We start from the raw sequence: 14921 nt of genomic DNA, 5'->3' as shown, positions 1-14921 counted from the left end.
TAAGTAAGCATGCTGAATGCCCTACTTTTGGATATTTGACATATGATATATGTCTGGTTGCATTGCTTACTTGTGAATGGAACTGACGTATGAGTCAGGAATCGGCAATGGTGTCAGTATTAACTGTGAAGCTGTGACTTATTAGTCAAGTTTCGCAGTAGTACTGAGCACTGGTCGTATGGTATTGGCTTAAGTGTCAAGAAGGGTATTAGCATGTTTAATGCAAGAGGAAAAGATTAGATCTAATCAACATAAGCATTGAATGATTCATCATGAACATTAATGCTTGACTGACCTCAAGTTCGATGAAAATTAAAAGCGCTTGTCTAGTCTAATGGATAGTTACATAGAGCCAAGGCCAGAAGGCCCAGGTGACTGCATCATCACATGGTTGTGGGCTTCAAGCCCCAGTATGATTATCAGAATCTCAAGTGTTAATCACTCATCTGACTAGGGCTACACGCCCCAGCATGGTTATCAGAACCTTAAAGTGTTAAGCACTCATCTGATTTGGGCTACAAGCCCCAACAGGGTTATCAGAACCTCAAAGTGTTAATTGATTAGGATTGACCTGATAGCCATCCATACAGAAGAGCATGATCCATCATCATTATCTGGACTTATTTGCATGCCTGAATAGGGCTATTATTGCTAGTCATGCACATTATGATTTAGAAATATGTTATTACTGTTCATGAGCATATTGAATTTCTTGCTGAGCTTCGGCTCACGGGTGCTATGTGGTGCAGGTAAAGGCAAAAGAAAGCTAGACCATCCTTGAGTTGGAGAGCTTAGGTGACGATGTGTACATATGCGGTTGCTCGACTGCCACGACTGAGGGTTTAAAGAGGAACTAGGGTTAAACCCTATTTTTCCGCTTAGGTCGGCTGGTTGTAAATATTTTGTTGTAATTAACCTTTAAATTATATTTTTGGGATCCCAATGTATACAGTAAAAGTTTTAGTGAAACGTTGTATCTTAACAAAAAAATTTAACCCTAAACCGCTAATCATACTTAGTTACACGATTATGGCCAAATGGCTCGATTAGCCAGTTTAGTTATTTAAAATGCACACCGTAACGGTCCCTGGGTAGGAGGGTGTTACATACTTGGTATCAGAGTGAGCCAAGTTTAAGGGTTCCTGAAGACAAGATGGGCATGTACACTCATCATCAAAGATAGCTTCACTCAGGGTATGGTAACTAGTTCTGTAGTTATGTGCTTAACTTCTTAAATAGAATGTAAATTCTTTACCTACACATTGTATTAGGGAGCATGATATTCTGATAGAGCCTGGCTCTTGACTATTAAATGATTATATGATTACATGCTCTGCGAACATATATGAATGTGATTATATGATACCTGCTCTGTGATTATATAAATGTAATATTCTCATGCTGGAGTTGGAGGCATGGTATTAATGTTGGAAGAGTAGGGGTTATGAATTGATGAATAAATGCTATAGGCATGTGTTTACCACTACAGTGGCTTGTGATTGTAGTGTAGTAAGATTGTTCCCGTGGGGAAGGTTTTTGAATATGCTCATCATTTGTAATGGATCAAGTTATTGACTGCAGATTCAATCAGCAGGTATGTATCCAAGGTAGATAATGAGAGCTAGTGGTAGTTATACTGAGGCTGGGAGTTACATCCAGGGTTTGAGCTCTTCATTTGCCCCTCAAAATTTCCAACAATTGTTTACAGATTTTTGCAATTAAGATTGCAGAGGCAAGAGGAAGAGATTAGGTGTTTGAAGCAACAGCAGAACCTGTCGGGGAACACCTCTTCCCTTGTTATGCCAGGAGTGGCACCATTTTTGGCTCAGCCTAGGGTTGAGAACAGATGGGAATTCCTTTGTGGAAGATTCCAGGAGTATTACCCTCCAGTCCTTGAGGGAGGCCTAGATCCATTCAGAGCTGAGCAATGGATGGGCATGATCAGATCCATTCTTGACAGTATGGGGCTAGTAGGTCATGATAGGGGGATTTGTGCTACATATGTATTGCGGAATGATGCCCAGACATGGTGGGAAGTAGTATCCCAGACATGAGATACAACTATGATGGACTGTAAAGAATTTAGGCAGCTGTTCAATGAGAGATAATACTGTGATGCAGCCCAGACTGCTAAGATGAATGAGTTTATGAACCTAGTTCAGGGAAATGCAACAGTAACTGAGTATGCTAACAGATTTGATGGGTTGTCCAAGTTTTCTTTTAACATAGTACCCAAGAATGTAGCTCGGAAGGAAAGGTATATCCAGGGATTTAATCCCATAGTATCTCAGGGCATTAGAGTTGCCCCAGTGCATGAAATCTCTACCTACGCTCAGGTGGTAGGGAAGGCTCTTGCTATTGAGAGCATAGGAAATCAAACTAAAAAGGAAAGTGCTGGAGAGCACGGAGCTCAAGTAGTGGCACCTCCATTTATTGGAGCGAGCAAGAATAAGAATTGGAGGACTTATCCAATATGTGCTCAGAGCAAGAGGCGTCATTTGAAGGAATGCCTAGCAAAGGCATGTTTCTTATGTGGAATGGTGGGGAATTTCAAGAGGGATTGCCCAAGTCGAGAGACAGATGAGAAAAAGGGGATGGACAGCTCGACTCCAGCTCGAGTGTTCGTTCCAAAGCAGTCAGAGTTGGAGACTAAGACTAAGACTGAGGCTAGTTCCTCAGAGGTAGCAGGTTAGCTTTCTAGTTTTGATCTTTGTATAATGCTGACTGGTTTTGGTACCATGTTGTTTCTTTGTTTGTTGCATCTAGATAAGCATAGACTTGTTGTGCAGATTGCATGGTTATGTCATGATGAATTATATTGTGATGGAAAGGAATCATCAGTTGGTTTGATAAGGTTGGTTATGACTGACCTCAGTATGATCCTAGATTTGGATTGGTTAACCAAGTGTGAGGCAATGGTAGCTTGTAAGGAAAGGATAGTAACTCTTGGGTTTGAGAGTGGGAAACCCTTGTGGTAGTTGGCACTGTGCATGGATTTTGTATGCTGATGACATCTGTATTCAGAGCTTGATATCTATTGCAGGAGGATGCATAGACTCTTACCTAGTGTGGTGGATACCACTTAGGTTGTGCCAGTGAGATTAAGACAGACTGGAGTAGTCTGTGAGTTTCTGGATGAACTTCCAGGGGATTTTTCAGGATTACCCTTACATAAAAGGATAAATGGTGATTGGATTGGTGCCAGGGATGGAATCAAGTCTGGGGCACTATATTGAACGGCTTCAGCTAAGTTGTAAGACCTAAAGGCTCAGTTATTGGATAAGGTGGTATTCTCCAAGGTGGATCTTTGATCTGGTTATTACCAGCTAGAGATCAGGGAAAAGGATATGCAGAAGACTGCTTTTATATTAGATAAGGGCACTGGGAGTGCTGAGTATGTTTTGGGAATTTGGTTAATGCCAAGTTGTTTTTTATGAATTAGATAAAAAGAGTATTCAAAGACTATCTGAATTGGATGTGTGATCATCTTGATCGACGTTATTATGGTATACTCTCAATTGGAGAATTTTCAAGGTCAAGGAACGCCTTAGGGGCCGGAGTTTCCTTAGACGGGCAGGATATTATATGTATTTTGTGGAACAGTTATGAGTCTTCTTGGAGATCAGAATCAGTTTGCAGGTTATTATGACACATCAGTGACAGGGAAAAATGGGTTGCCTATGCATTATTTTATTTGAAGGGTGTGACCAGAACTAGAGTAGAGTTGCTGGTGAGCCAACATTGTATTTGAGTTACTCTTGTAGAGAGGATCAAAGGGGACATAATTAAGTGAGCCACAGATGGGAGAATTGAGGGGAATGTCTTAGTTGGATTATCTAAGGATTATACAGTGTCAGGTATGGGTTTATTGTGGTATAAGGATCGGATTTGGAATCTGATGGACACTGGGATTAAATGGGAGATTCTGGATGAATCTCATATTACTCTTTTTTTTTCTCTTCATTTAGGCATCATGGAAGATGCAACAGAATCTAAAAGCTTTATATTGGTGGTCTGGGATGGAGAGGGATATGACAGAATATGTGGCAAAGTTCTTAACCTTGTTAGCAGGTCAAGACAGAGTATCAGAAATCAGTAAGGCCATTGCAGCCTTTGAGTATTCTATAGTGGAAATAAGGAAACATCGCGATAGGTTTCGCGGTGGGGCTGCCCAAGATAGTGGGCTAGCGTGACTTGGATTGGGTCATTATGGGCCAGTATATTAAGTTAGCTCATTTCTATCAGTAAGGACGAGTAACACAGATGATCAATATTCATATCTCTATGTGAGAGAGATAGTATGCCTTCATGGAATTCAAGGTCTATCTTATCAGAAGACGACTCTATTATTACTTCCTGATCTTGGGAGGGTTAAGGAAGGCGATGAGTATATAGCTGGAACTTAGTACAGTTGATTATCCTCAGACTGATGGTAAATCAGAGAGAGAGTTATCCGGTATTGGAAAGGCACATTATGAAACGTTGTATAGTGAGGAATGTATATCACCCATTCATTGGAATGAGATAGGTGAGATGTTGATTTTGGATCATGAGGTAGTTCAGGGGATCATTGAGATTATTAGAAGGTTAGAGCTTGGATCCTCACTTCTCAGAGTAAATGGAAAAGTTTTGTTGAATTGAAAAGCAGGAACATAGAGTTCTAAGTAGAAGATTACATCTTCCTTCAAGTATCACCATGCAAAGGGGTGAGGAGACAAGGGCAAGTTAAGCCCTAGATTAATATGACCGTTTGAATCCTGGGTAAGACTGGTCAGGCTGCCTTTGGATTGGCCTTATCTTTGGCACTGTTGGCAGTATACGGTGTATTTTATATTCCATGTTGAGGACATGGGATAGAAGAGACTCATGAGTTGAGTTATGAGAATCTGGAGATTGAGGCTAAGTTATCCTTTGAGGAGTACCCAGTTTAGATTTTAACAGAAAGAACAAGGTTCTAAGAAGCAAAGCTATACCTTAGGTTAAGGTATAACACGGAAATAGTGAGGTCGAGGGAGCAACCTGGGAACTGGAATCAGTTATGCGGAATTGATATTCCAGGCTGTTCAGATTAATTTCGAGGTCAAAATTTCTATAAGGAGGGGATAGTTGTAATGACCCATATTTCCTAATAAGGTTTAGGACCTTGATTAGGAGGTTGGGAGGGCCATAATTGATTTATTATGCCATTAATTGATTATATGCATGTTCATGTGAATTATATTATCATATGATGATAAATGCATGCATATGGGTCCATTTTTCATTATAAGGGCATTTTGGTAATTTGGCCCGTTGAGGGCACATTTGTATATTTTCATGCATGTTGGTGAATTATGAGTAAGACCGTATCGTAATGTGGATTTTTTCGAGTCATTCGGCATGAAACGATCTTTGAATGCAAGTTATCGATTTTGTCATAACAAGGATAATTTCGGGGCTCGGGGTGAGTCTCGGGGTAATTTGAGGATTAGTACATTACCAGGAATTAAAGGGTAATGGGATATGATTTATTAGCATTTGAGGATATTGAGAATAATGGAAATTGGAGGGTGTTAATTATGATTAACGAGATAGGCAAGAAAGGACGGTTTTGCCCTTGATGGTTGTTAAGGGTTTTATTTAAGCATAGGGGTATTTTAGTCTTTTCATCTAAGGGATTATATCAACTTGAGAAGGTTGTAGAAAATAGAAACCAAAACATAGCTTCCTTCCCTCCATCATGATCATCTTCTTCTCTCATTCTTTCTTTGAAATTTTTAAACCCCAATTGAAGATTGAAGCTAGGGAAGTGAGCCTTGAGGGTTTAGGGTTGTGTTCCATCATTGAAGAGGGTTCCGAAATGAGCTTGAGGTAAGTTTTCAACCATGAAATCTCTGGTTTCTTGCTTTGTTTTCAGTTGTTTTTCAGTTGGAACTTTGAGTTGGATAATGAGAATTGATGGGAGTTTTGGGCAAAGGTTGATTGGGTTATGATTCCTAGGACTTGTATGTTGGGTATTTGGGTTCATTTGGAAGTTTGAATGAGGTTTGGGATCAATTCTTGAAGGTTGAAAGTGGTTAAATTGAAGGAGGAAAAACCAGGGTTGGATCAGCCTGGTCCTAGCGCTACAGAGCCCAAGGGAGGGCGCTACAGCGCTAGCCAGGACCATCCAACCCTGCTTTTAGGGGGGCAGCCCTGTAGTGCTACGCTACTTTTCTTGATTCATATTTTGGGCACTTTTGAGGGTTTTTGGCTCGGGGTTTCAATTCCTAAGGTTTGGGATCGAATCTACTAACTGTTTGAGTACGATTCGAGGTCCTGGGAGTGAGGTTTAGGTCAAGAACCTTTTATTGTTGATTTCATTAATTGGATTCCATATTTGGTTATGACTAGGTGACCGCTAAGGGATCAAAGGATTGATCATTCTCAAGGGTCGTTCATTTGTTATTTCTCGCTCGAACCAGAGGTAAGAAACTGCACCCAGTATGTGATGCATGTGATGCATGAGAAACATGTGATTAGGGCATGAAATGAATATTGAATATGAGATTGATCATAGCTTGAGTCTCTGTAAATGTGCATGATCATATTTATGCTAGTGATTGTTAAGTAAGCATGCCGAATGCCCTACTTTTGGATATTTGACATATGATATATGCCTGGTTACATTGCTTACTTGTGAATGGAACTAATGTATGAGTTAGGAATCGGCAATGGTGTCAGTATTAACTGTGAAGTTGTGACTTATTAGTCAAGTTCGAGAGTAGTACTAAGCACTGGTCGTATGGTATTGGCTTAAGAGTCAAGAAGGGTATTAGCATGTTTAACGCAAGATGAAAAGATTAGATCTAATCAACATAAGCATTGAATGATTCATCATGAACATTAATGCTTGACTGACCTCAAGTTCGATGAAAATTAAAAATGCTTATCTAGTCTAATGGATAGTTGCTTAAGGCCCAGGTGACTGCATCGTCACATGGCTATGGGCTTCAAGCCCCAGTATGATTATCAGAATCTCAAGTGTTAATCACTCATCTTATTAGAGCTACACGCCCCAGCATGGTTATCCGAACCTCAAAGTGTTAAGCACTCATCTGATTTGGGCTACAAGCCCCTGCAGGGTTATCAGAACCTCAAAGTGTTAATTGATTAGGATTGACCTGATAGTCATCCATACAGGAGGGCAGGATCCATCATCATTATCTGGACTTATTTGCATGCGTGAATAGGGCTATTATTGCTAGTCATGCACATTATGATTTAGAAACATATTATTACTGTTCATGAGCATATTATGTCGAAATGGCTCGGTTAGCGAGTTTAGCACTGTTTAAAATGCACACCGTAATGGTCCCTGGGTAGTAGGGCTTTACAGAAATAGACTGTAATAGAGGCATTAAGTATCCTCGTCTATACAAAACTTCGTCGACCAAAATAAATCGTGTTGATTGTCTTTGAAGTGTCCTTGCTCTGTTCCTTTCTGCTGGTAATACTCCTTTCTCAAGATATTTGATGATGGCTGTCACCCACTTGTCTGACGCTTGTATCCCAAGCAAGGATTCTTCCACTTGAATGCTTTGCGCTGACAAATGTTCGACTAGTATTATGCTCAAGGCGTCAGCATCTTTAGCACTTGCCAACTTGTCTAAGGCATCGACATTTGAGTTCTGATTGCGAAGAACTTGTTGGAGAGTATACTTTTCAAACCGAGCCAATAAGTCCTTCACTTTGTTCAAATAAGCCACCATCTTGAGACCCCTGGCCTGATATTCTCCCATAATTTGATTAACTACTAGCTGAGAATCACTATATATACTTCTAGTGATCTTATATCCATATATTTGGCTAGTCTTAATCCTGCAAGCAGAGCCTCGTACTCGGCTTCATTGTTGGAGGCCGTAAAGTCGAATCTGATCGCACAGTGAAACCGATGTCCCTCAAGTGTGATTAAAATCATCCCTGCCCCTGAGTTGTGCTCGTTGGATGAACCTTCTACGAATAGCTTCCAGGTAGGGGGATTGATTTTGATTATCAGTCTATATCAACGGTTTGCTGGCAAGGAGTCTGGTGAATTCCGCAACAAAATCCGCTAAAGCCTGTCCCTTTATAGCTGCTCATGGCGCATTGGAAATTTTGAACTGCCCATTTTATTAGCCGACCAGCGACTTCTGGTTTTTGTAGGACTTGCCTTAGTGGCTGGTTGGTAAGCACTATGATGGGGTGAGCCTGAAAGTAGGGTCATAGCTTTCTAGATGCCAGAATCAAGCAATACGCTAATTTCTCTATGGGCAGTGTGAATGTGGGATAATTTCCCAAGAAGAACTTAATCTAGAGATCATCATCGAAGGGTCTAATGGCTTAGCCATTTGTAAACTGTTTCACAAGCTGTCATAGCCTCGCTATATGAGAACCCAAGATTCGTAGGGGCCATGAGACTCTTGGCTCGCATAACGAGATCGAAACCGCTAGGGCTGCTATGTTCGGGGTCATGGGTGTAGCCCCTCGCCTAAGAGAAGCCTTCCATGGGTTGGTCCACTAGGAGGAAGGCCTTGTATATGGAGGCATCACACTATGTGGAGAGGTTCCCTCCTAGATGGCTCCAAGTGAGGCCAATGCTAGAGAGGGCCTCGCATAGCGAGGCCTAACATGCCTACAGGGTCGAGACGCGAGGGAGGCTAGCTATGCGAGGGGCCGAGACACGTGAGGGAGGCTCACTATGCGAGGCGCTGAGACACTCGAGGGAGGCTCATTGCGCGAGGGGCCGAGACACACGGGGAGGCTCACTGTGCGAGGGGTCGAGACGTGAGGGAGGCTCGCTACGCGAGGGGACGAGACACAAGGGACAACCGCACATAGATTCAATTGCTAAGGGTGTCCTGCTGAGAAGAGTGTGAGACCCTCGCAAGGCTCCCCGTGTGTCATGCAGTTAGGTCTTTGGATGAAGGCACCCCTAAGGTCCAATCTAGCTATGCAAGATCTAGGCTAGGCCCCTTGGGCACCAAGGTCACCTGCCATTGGATTGGCTTGTAGTCATGCGCATCTCCAATGTTACGAACCCCTCACATGGCATGTTAATTACTCATGAGGTGGATGTGGTGGTTCGTTTGTATATGTATAGCGCACACCTATGAGGACATGACATCCCCTATATGGCTAAACATCCAGGGGAAACCCACTATACTGTAGAGATGAATTCCCAAGATCAACAACACTTAGCAAAATAGGAGAAATCTTGGAGAGATGATGTGTCACGGATATATAAAAAGGAGCATTAGGTACAATGTACGTATATGAGTATGGGGTGTACAACCCTAAGGAGGACAGGGGCATGACCTTGACATCCATGTCTGACAAGTAGTGGCGGTACGAACCCGTACGGAGAGTGGAGGCACTACCTGAGCACCCTCGACCATATGCCAGAGTCGACACCACAATGTCCTGTGCCACTACCCTAACAATGTCAGAGCCGACACCATGATGTCCTGTGCCACTACCTGTCAATGTATCTGCATACGTTCTTGTCCCTTGAGACCCCCTTGTATCAAGGGCCTACAGAGCCCATCTATAAATAGGCTTCGACCCCTCAGGTTAAGGGGTTGGAAAATTCTTTGTATGCATAGACAATTAAGGAATATACGATTTTTGCTCCATTGTAGTTCTGCATATTTCCTCCTTTAAGTTCTTTACATCTTCTTCTAAGATATCTTTTGCAATACAGTTTAAGTTTTCTAACCTTATATTGTTGACAAGTTCTCACCGTCAAAAGGCGGATATCGTAGTTCTGCTCCCACTAGCCTCTTGCTTACGTAGTATATTTCTTTTTGAATGTTGTTACTTCGCTGATTAAAACAGCACTAGCAGCCTACTCTGTGATTGCTAAATAGATGAACAAAGCTTCTCCTTTGACCGGTTTGGACAAAATCAGTGGTTGCGACATGTGGGATTTTAACACTTGAAAGGCATGTTCGTACTCTTCTATCCATTCAAACTTTTTGTTGCCTCTGAGCAAATAAAAAAATTGAACACACTTGTCTATTGATTTTAATATGAATCTACTTAGGGTCGCAATTCTTCCCGTTAGGCTTTGAACATCTTTAAACTTGACGGGGGACTGCATTTCGATTAGTGCCTGAATTTTTTCGGGATTAGCCTCGATTCCTCGTGAGTTTACTATGAATCCCAAAAATTTCTTGGATCCAACACCAAAGGAACACTTAAGAGGGTTTAGTTTCATTTGATATTTTCTTAAGATGTTGAAGCATTCTTTTAGGTCCTTGATGTGTTCTTCAACCTTTTTCGACTTGACTAGCATATCGTCCACATAGACTTCCATGTTATTGCCGATCAGTTCTTTGAACTTGTGGTTGACTAGCCGCTGGTAGATCGCACCAGCGTTTTTCAAACCAAAGGGCATTACTTTATAGAAGTAAAGTCCCATATCTGTTCGAAAGCTAGTGTGATCATCATCAAGTGGATGCATACTAATTTGATTATAACTAGAGTATGCATCCATGAACGATAGAATTTCATGTCCTGACGTAGCATCGAACAGCTGGTTGATTCTCGGAAGTGGGAAACAATCCTTTGGGCAGGCTTTATTAAGGTCTGTGAAATCCACGCATGTCCTCCATTTTCCATTTGGCTTGGGGACTAGTACGAGATTAGAGAACCAAGATGGATAAAACGCTACCCTGGTGAATCCATTTTCCTTCAACTTCTCGACTTCTTCTTTCCAGGCCTTAGATCTATCTTTGTTGAGCAGCCTTCTTTTTTGTTGTACAGGTAGAAAGTTTTTATCTATATTCAAGACATGGCTGATCACCATTGGGTCTATCCCAACCATATCTTTATGCGACCAGGCAAAGACCTCCTGGTGTTTTTTTAAAAACTCTACCAGTTTGTTTTTCGTTGTTGTCTCTAAGTTTTTACCGACTTTCACAACCCTGGTCGGATCTGTCTCTTCTAACTGGACCTCCTTGAGGTCCTCCACGGGTCCCACATTATCTTCAAAATCCTTAAAGTGAAGATCTAAGTCCCTATCCTCACTTTGGGCAACACCCTATTTGGTGACTTGTTCACCTGATTGGGCTTATGTTTTGTTTACTACCAGCAACCTTTTTTCAGCTCTATCCCCTGATCCGCCTCTTCTTGCTTTTGTAATCGAGGAATTGTAGCATTCTTTGGCTTATTGATGGTTTCCCAACACGCACACAACTCCCGCATTAGTCGCAAATTTCATGGCCAAATGCCAAACTGAAGTTACGGCTCGCAGATCGACGAGTGTGGGTCTTCCAATCATAGCATTATATGCAGACGGGCAATCAACTAATATGAAAGTAGCGAAGAATGACCTGTCCGCAGGTGCAGCTCCTGCTGTGACTGGGAGTCTGATCGACCCTGTTGGTGCGAGTCCTTTGCCAGAAAAATCGTAGATGGTTTGGTTGCATGGTTCTAAATCTTGCACTGATAATTTCATTCTTTCTAGTGAAGATTTATACAAAATATTGACCGAGCTTCCTGTTTCTACCAACACAAGTTTTACCATCATGTTGGCAATCTGAACGTCTTCGACCAGAGGATCTGAGTGGGGAAATCGAACATGTTGAGCGTCTATCTCAGAGAAAATTATTAACTCTTCCTCTATTTGAGCTTTTTTGGGAGTTCGCTCCTCGACATTTAGCATTACGATCTCCTGGTCGTGACATAGAGTTCTGGCATATCTCTCCTTTGCCTTACCACTATCACCTACTATGTGTGGTCCTCCGCAGATGGTCAACAATGTACCGGCGACCAGAGCTGGCTGTAAAGGAAGCGAGCGTTGGCGTACAGGCGCCTGCTCATTGCCTTCGTGAGCCTCTCGTTGAGAGCCTCCACTTGCTCGTACATACCTCCTTAAATGTCCTTGTCAAATAAGGAACTTGATCTCATCCTTGAGTTGGTTACACTCATTGGTGTAATGGCCATAGTCGTTGTGGAAACGACAAAACTTGGTCGTGTCCCTTTTGGAGATATCTTTTCTAATCGGTGCTGGCCGCCGAAAGGGAATAGTGGTATGACTAGCTTGATATACTTCCGCTCGGCTATCGATCAGGGCAGTGTAATTGGTGAACCTTGGCTCGTATCTATTTTGCTTGGGGTGCTTGTTATCAGATGTTGCCGACTCATTGTTCGCCCTTTTCCCCTCATTTTTTCCGTTATTTTTTCCATTGCCGTTGGGTTTACTAGACCCATTGGTGGCTTTGGTGGGATCTTTTTTCTTGCCCTGGTCATCCACAGGAGATTTCCCTTCATTAGCAATAGCCTCCTCAAGCTTGATATACTTGTCTGCTCGATCCAGGAATTCCTGAGTGCTCTTGACTCCATTCTTTTGTAAGCTACTCCAGAGGGGAGAATGGCGCCAAACTCCAGCCGTAAGTGCCATCATCTTCCCTCATCTCCAACAGATTTGGCCCGAGCAGCAACTCGCATGAATCATTGTATATACCCTTTTAGGTTTCTCCTTCCTTCTGTCGAATCTCGACCAGCTGATTGGCCTCTGTTGGGTGTATTCGACTAGCATAGAACTGTCCATAAAACTCATTTATGAACATTTCCCAGGAAACTATGTTGGCTGGAGAGAACTTGAAATACCACTCTTGAGCAGATTCAGATAACGTGGCAGGAAAAATCCTGCATCGAGCATCATCTGACACCTTTTGGATATCCATCTATATCTCAAACTTGTTAACATGAGATACAGGATCCTCTCCTCTTGTAAAGTTGGGTAAAATTGGCATCTTAAATTTTCTTGGAGTTTCTACCATAGCAATTCTATGAATGAAAGGGGTTCCCTTCCTCCGATCAAATTTTATATGGGACACCCTATTCCCAACTAGTTGCTGCACGACCTGATTCAAGGCATCTATTTGGGCCTTAACAACATTTGGTATTGCTGGAGCGACTAGGGCTGAGGGGAAGTACTCATCGTGTCTTTCCCTTTGGTTATTGAGTACATCCCTCAGGTCTTCATCCCTTCGCCTTTGCTCTCTTGCACCTAGTCGATCAAAGACATTGGTCTGTTTAGGCTGCCCCCGAGCGTTTTGGCTTATAGGTCTGTTCTCCATTGGCGGGGGATTTTGTCGTTCGTCTCTCTCTTCCTGCTGTCGACCAGCGTTCCTCGTGCCAGAATCCACCTCATTATAATCATAGCCATCTCTAAATTATGATCTATGAAGGTGCGACTTGTTGTTCTCACTGTTTCCCTCTCTCCCTGCTGGCACGTCCTGATAAACAAGGGGAGGCCTGCGTTGGTCGGTAGGTCCTCTGACATTACTATGTCATGGGGGACCTCTGACCACAGAGTCTGAATCCTCCTATCTCCTACTTCCCGAGGGATGTTGTCCCTTGCTAGGAGGGTTTTGCTCCTCAGCTGCTTGGCGTCTAGGGCTTCTGGGATGCTACTCGGCCTTATTCTGCCTTTGCTGCTGGGAGTTATCCCGACCAATGCGAGAGGGTGGTCGCTGCTCAAGATCTTGGACTGGCCTCTCCTGTTGAGCTACTGGAGGTTGCTCTGGTCTTTGAGGATTCCTTGGTTGTGGTGGATTATGATGATACTAGGGATGCTCTGAGTGTGGATTTTGCCGAGGGTGAGTGTTGGGTGGCTGACTTGGTTAGGAGGCAGGTGCAGGCTGTCCTCATGCCAATTGAATGGCCACCTCTAAGGCTGCAATGGCATCCCTCTGCCGGCGGTCCATGTCAGCCTGCCGCTCATTTAGTTCGTGGCGCTGCCGGTCAATCTCCCTTTGCTGCAACACCATTGTCTCAGCTACATTCTCTTGATTATCTCTCAGATTGGCTAATTCTTCTTACAATACAATCAAATTTGTTCGCAATGTTTCAGCATCCATCTCCTCCTCTTCCAACTCTACCTGTGGCTCATCCTCTGCTACATCTCGTGGAGGAGGTTGATTTGGAATATTCCCACAAGTTTGCCCCGCTTTCTTGGTTTTCTTTGCCATTTGATCTTCTTGAAGGTCTTGAGTTCAACTCTCAATGAGAGCACCAAAATGTTGACCCTTGATTTGGTCAACGACACGGAGTCAATAAAAACGATAAAAATAAGATCAATTGAACTCAAGAAGATAAACGACACCAAATTTTATAGTGGTTCTACCCCAACTATTGGTAATAACCTACTTCCACTTAGTGTTGTTATTGATATCTTATGAAACATGCGATCAACAAACAAGGGTTTACTGAGTTTCACAAGCTCAGAAAAGGTACCCAGCCCCTTCTTTCCAAAGAGTCAATTGAGTCCTATTTATAGGCCCGAGAATCTACTTGTGGGCCTATGGGACCCAATACACCTTGATTTATACATATTTAAAAAATAACAGAAAACATAATCTTTACATAAAAATAGGATAAAATATCTTATAACTGTATTTGAAATGTGACTTTATTACCACGACCAGACCTGGTCGTCCATGCCAGCACAGCCTCTACCATATAACCTGAATGTTGCCACTGAGTATTCACGTATAACCCACGTGTACATGAATCTTGCCACGTCAGCGAGTAGTATTTTTTAGGGTAAACATATATACTAGGTAGAAGCAACGTGCAATGCACGTTTGTTTAGTTTTAAAGTTGTAAACATTGTCTATAATTTTAATAAAAACTAGTTCACTCTTTTTTTAAAAATATATATAATAGAATGAATTATAGTTCTATAGTATTTATAAATATTTATATCAATAATCTCTACATATATGACATATAAACACAACATTGACATAGATATATATTTACATAGCTACATGACATATATATATAATACAATAATATTTAAAAAGAAATCAATAATAGAAAAAATCATAGTGTAGACAGTAGTATACATGCATCAACTATTTTTAGTTTACAATGTATCTTAGTGTCATTTGGTGAATTTGATGAAGAAA

This window comes from Humulus lupulus, chromosome 7 (assembly GCF_963169125.1).
Source record: "Humulus lupulus chromosome 7, drHumLupu1.1, whole genome shotgun sequence".
NCBI classification, from domain to species: Eukaryota; Viridiplantae; Streptophyta; class Magnoliopsida; order Rosales; family Cannabaceae; genus Humulus; species Humulus lupulus.
Note: the sequence above shows the minus strand (reverse complement) of the source record.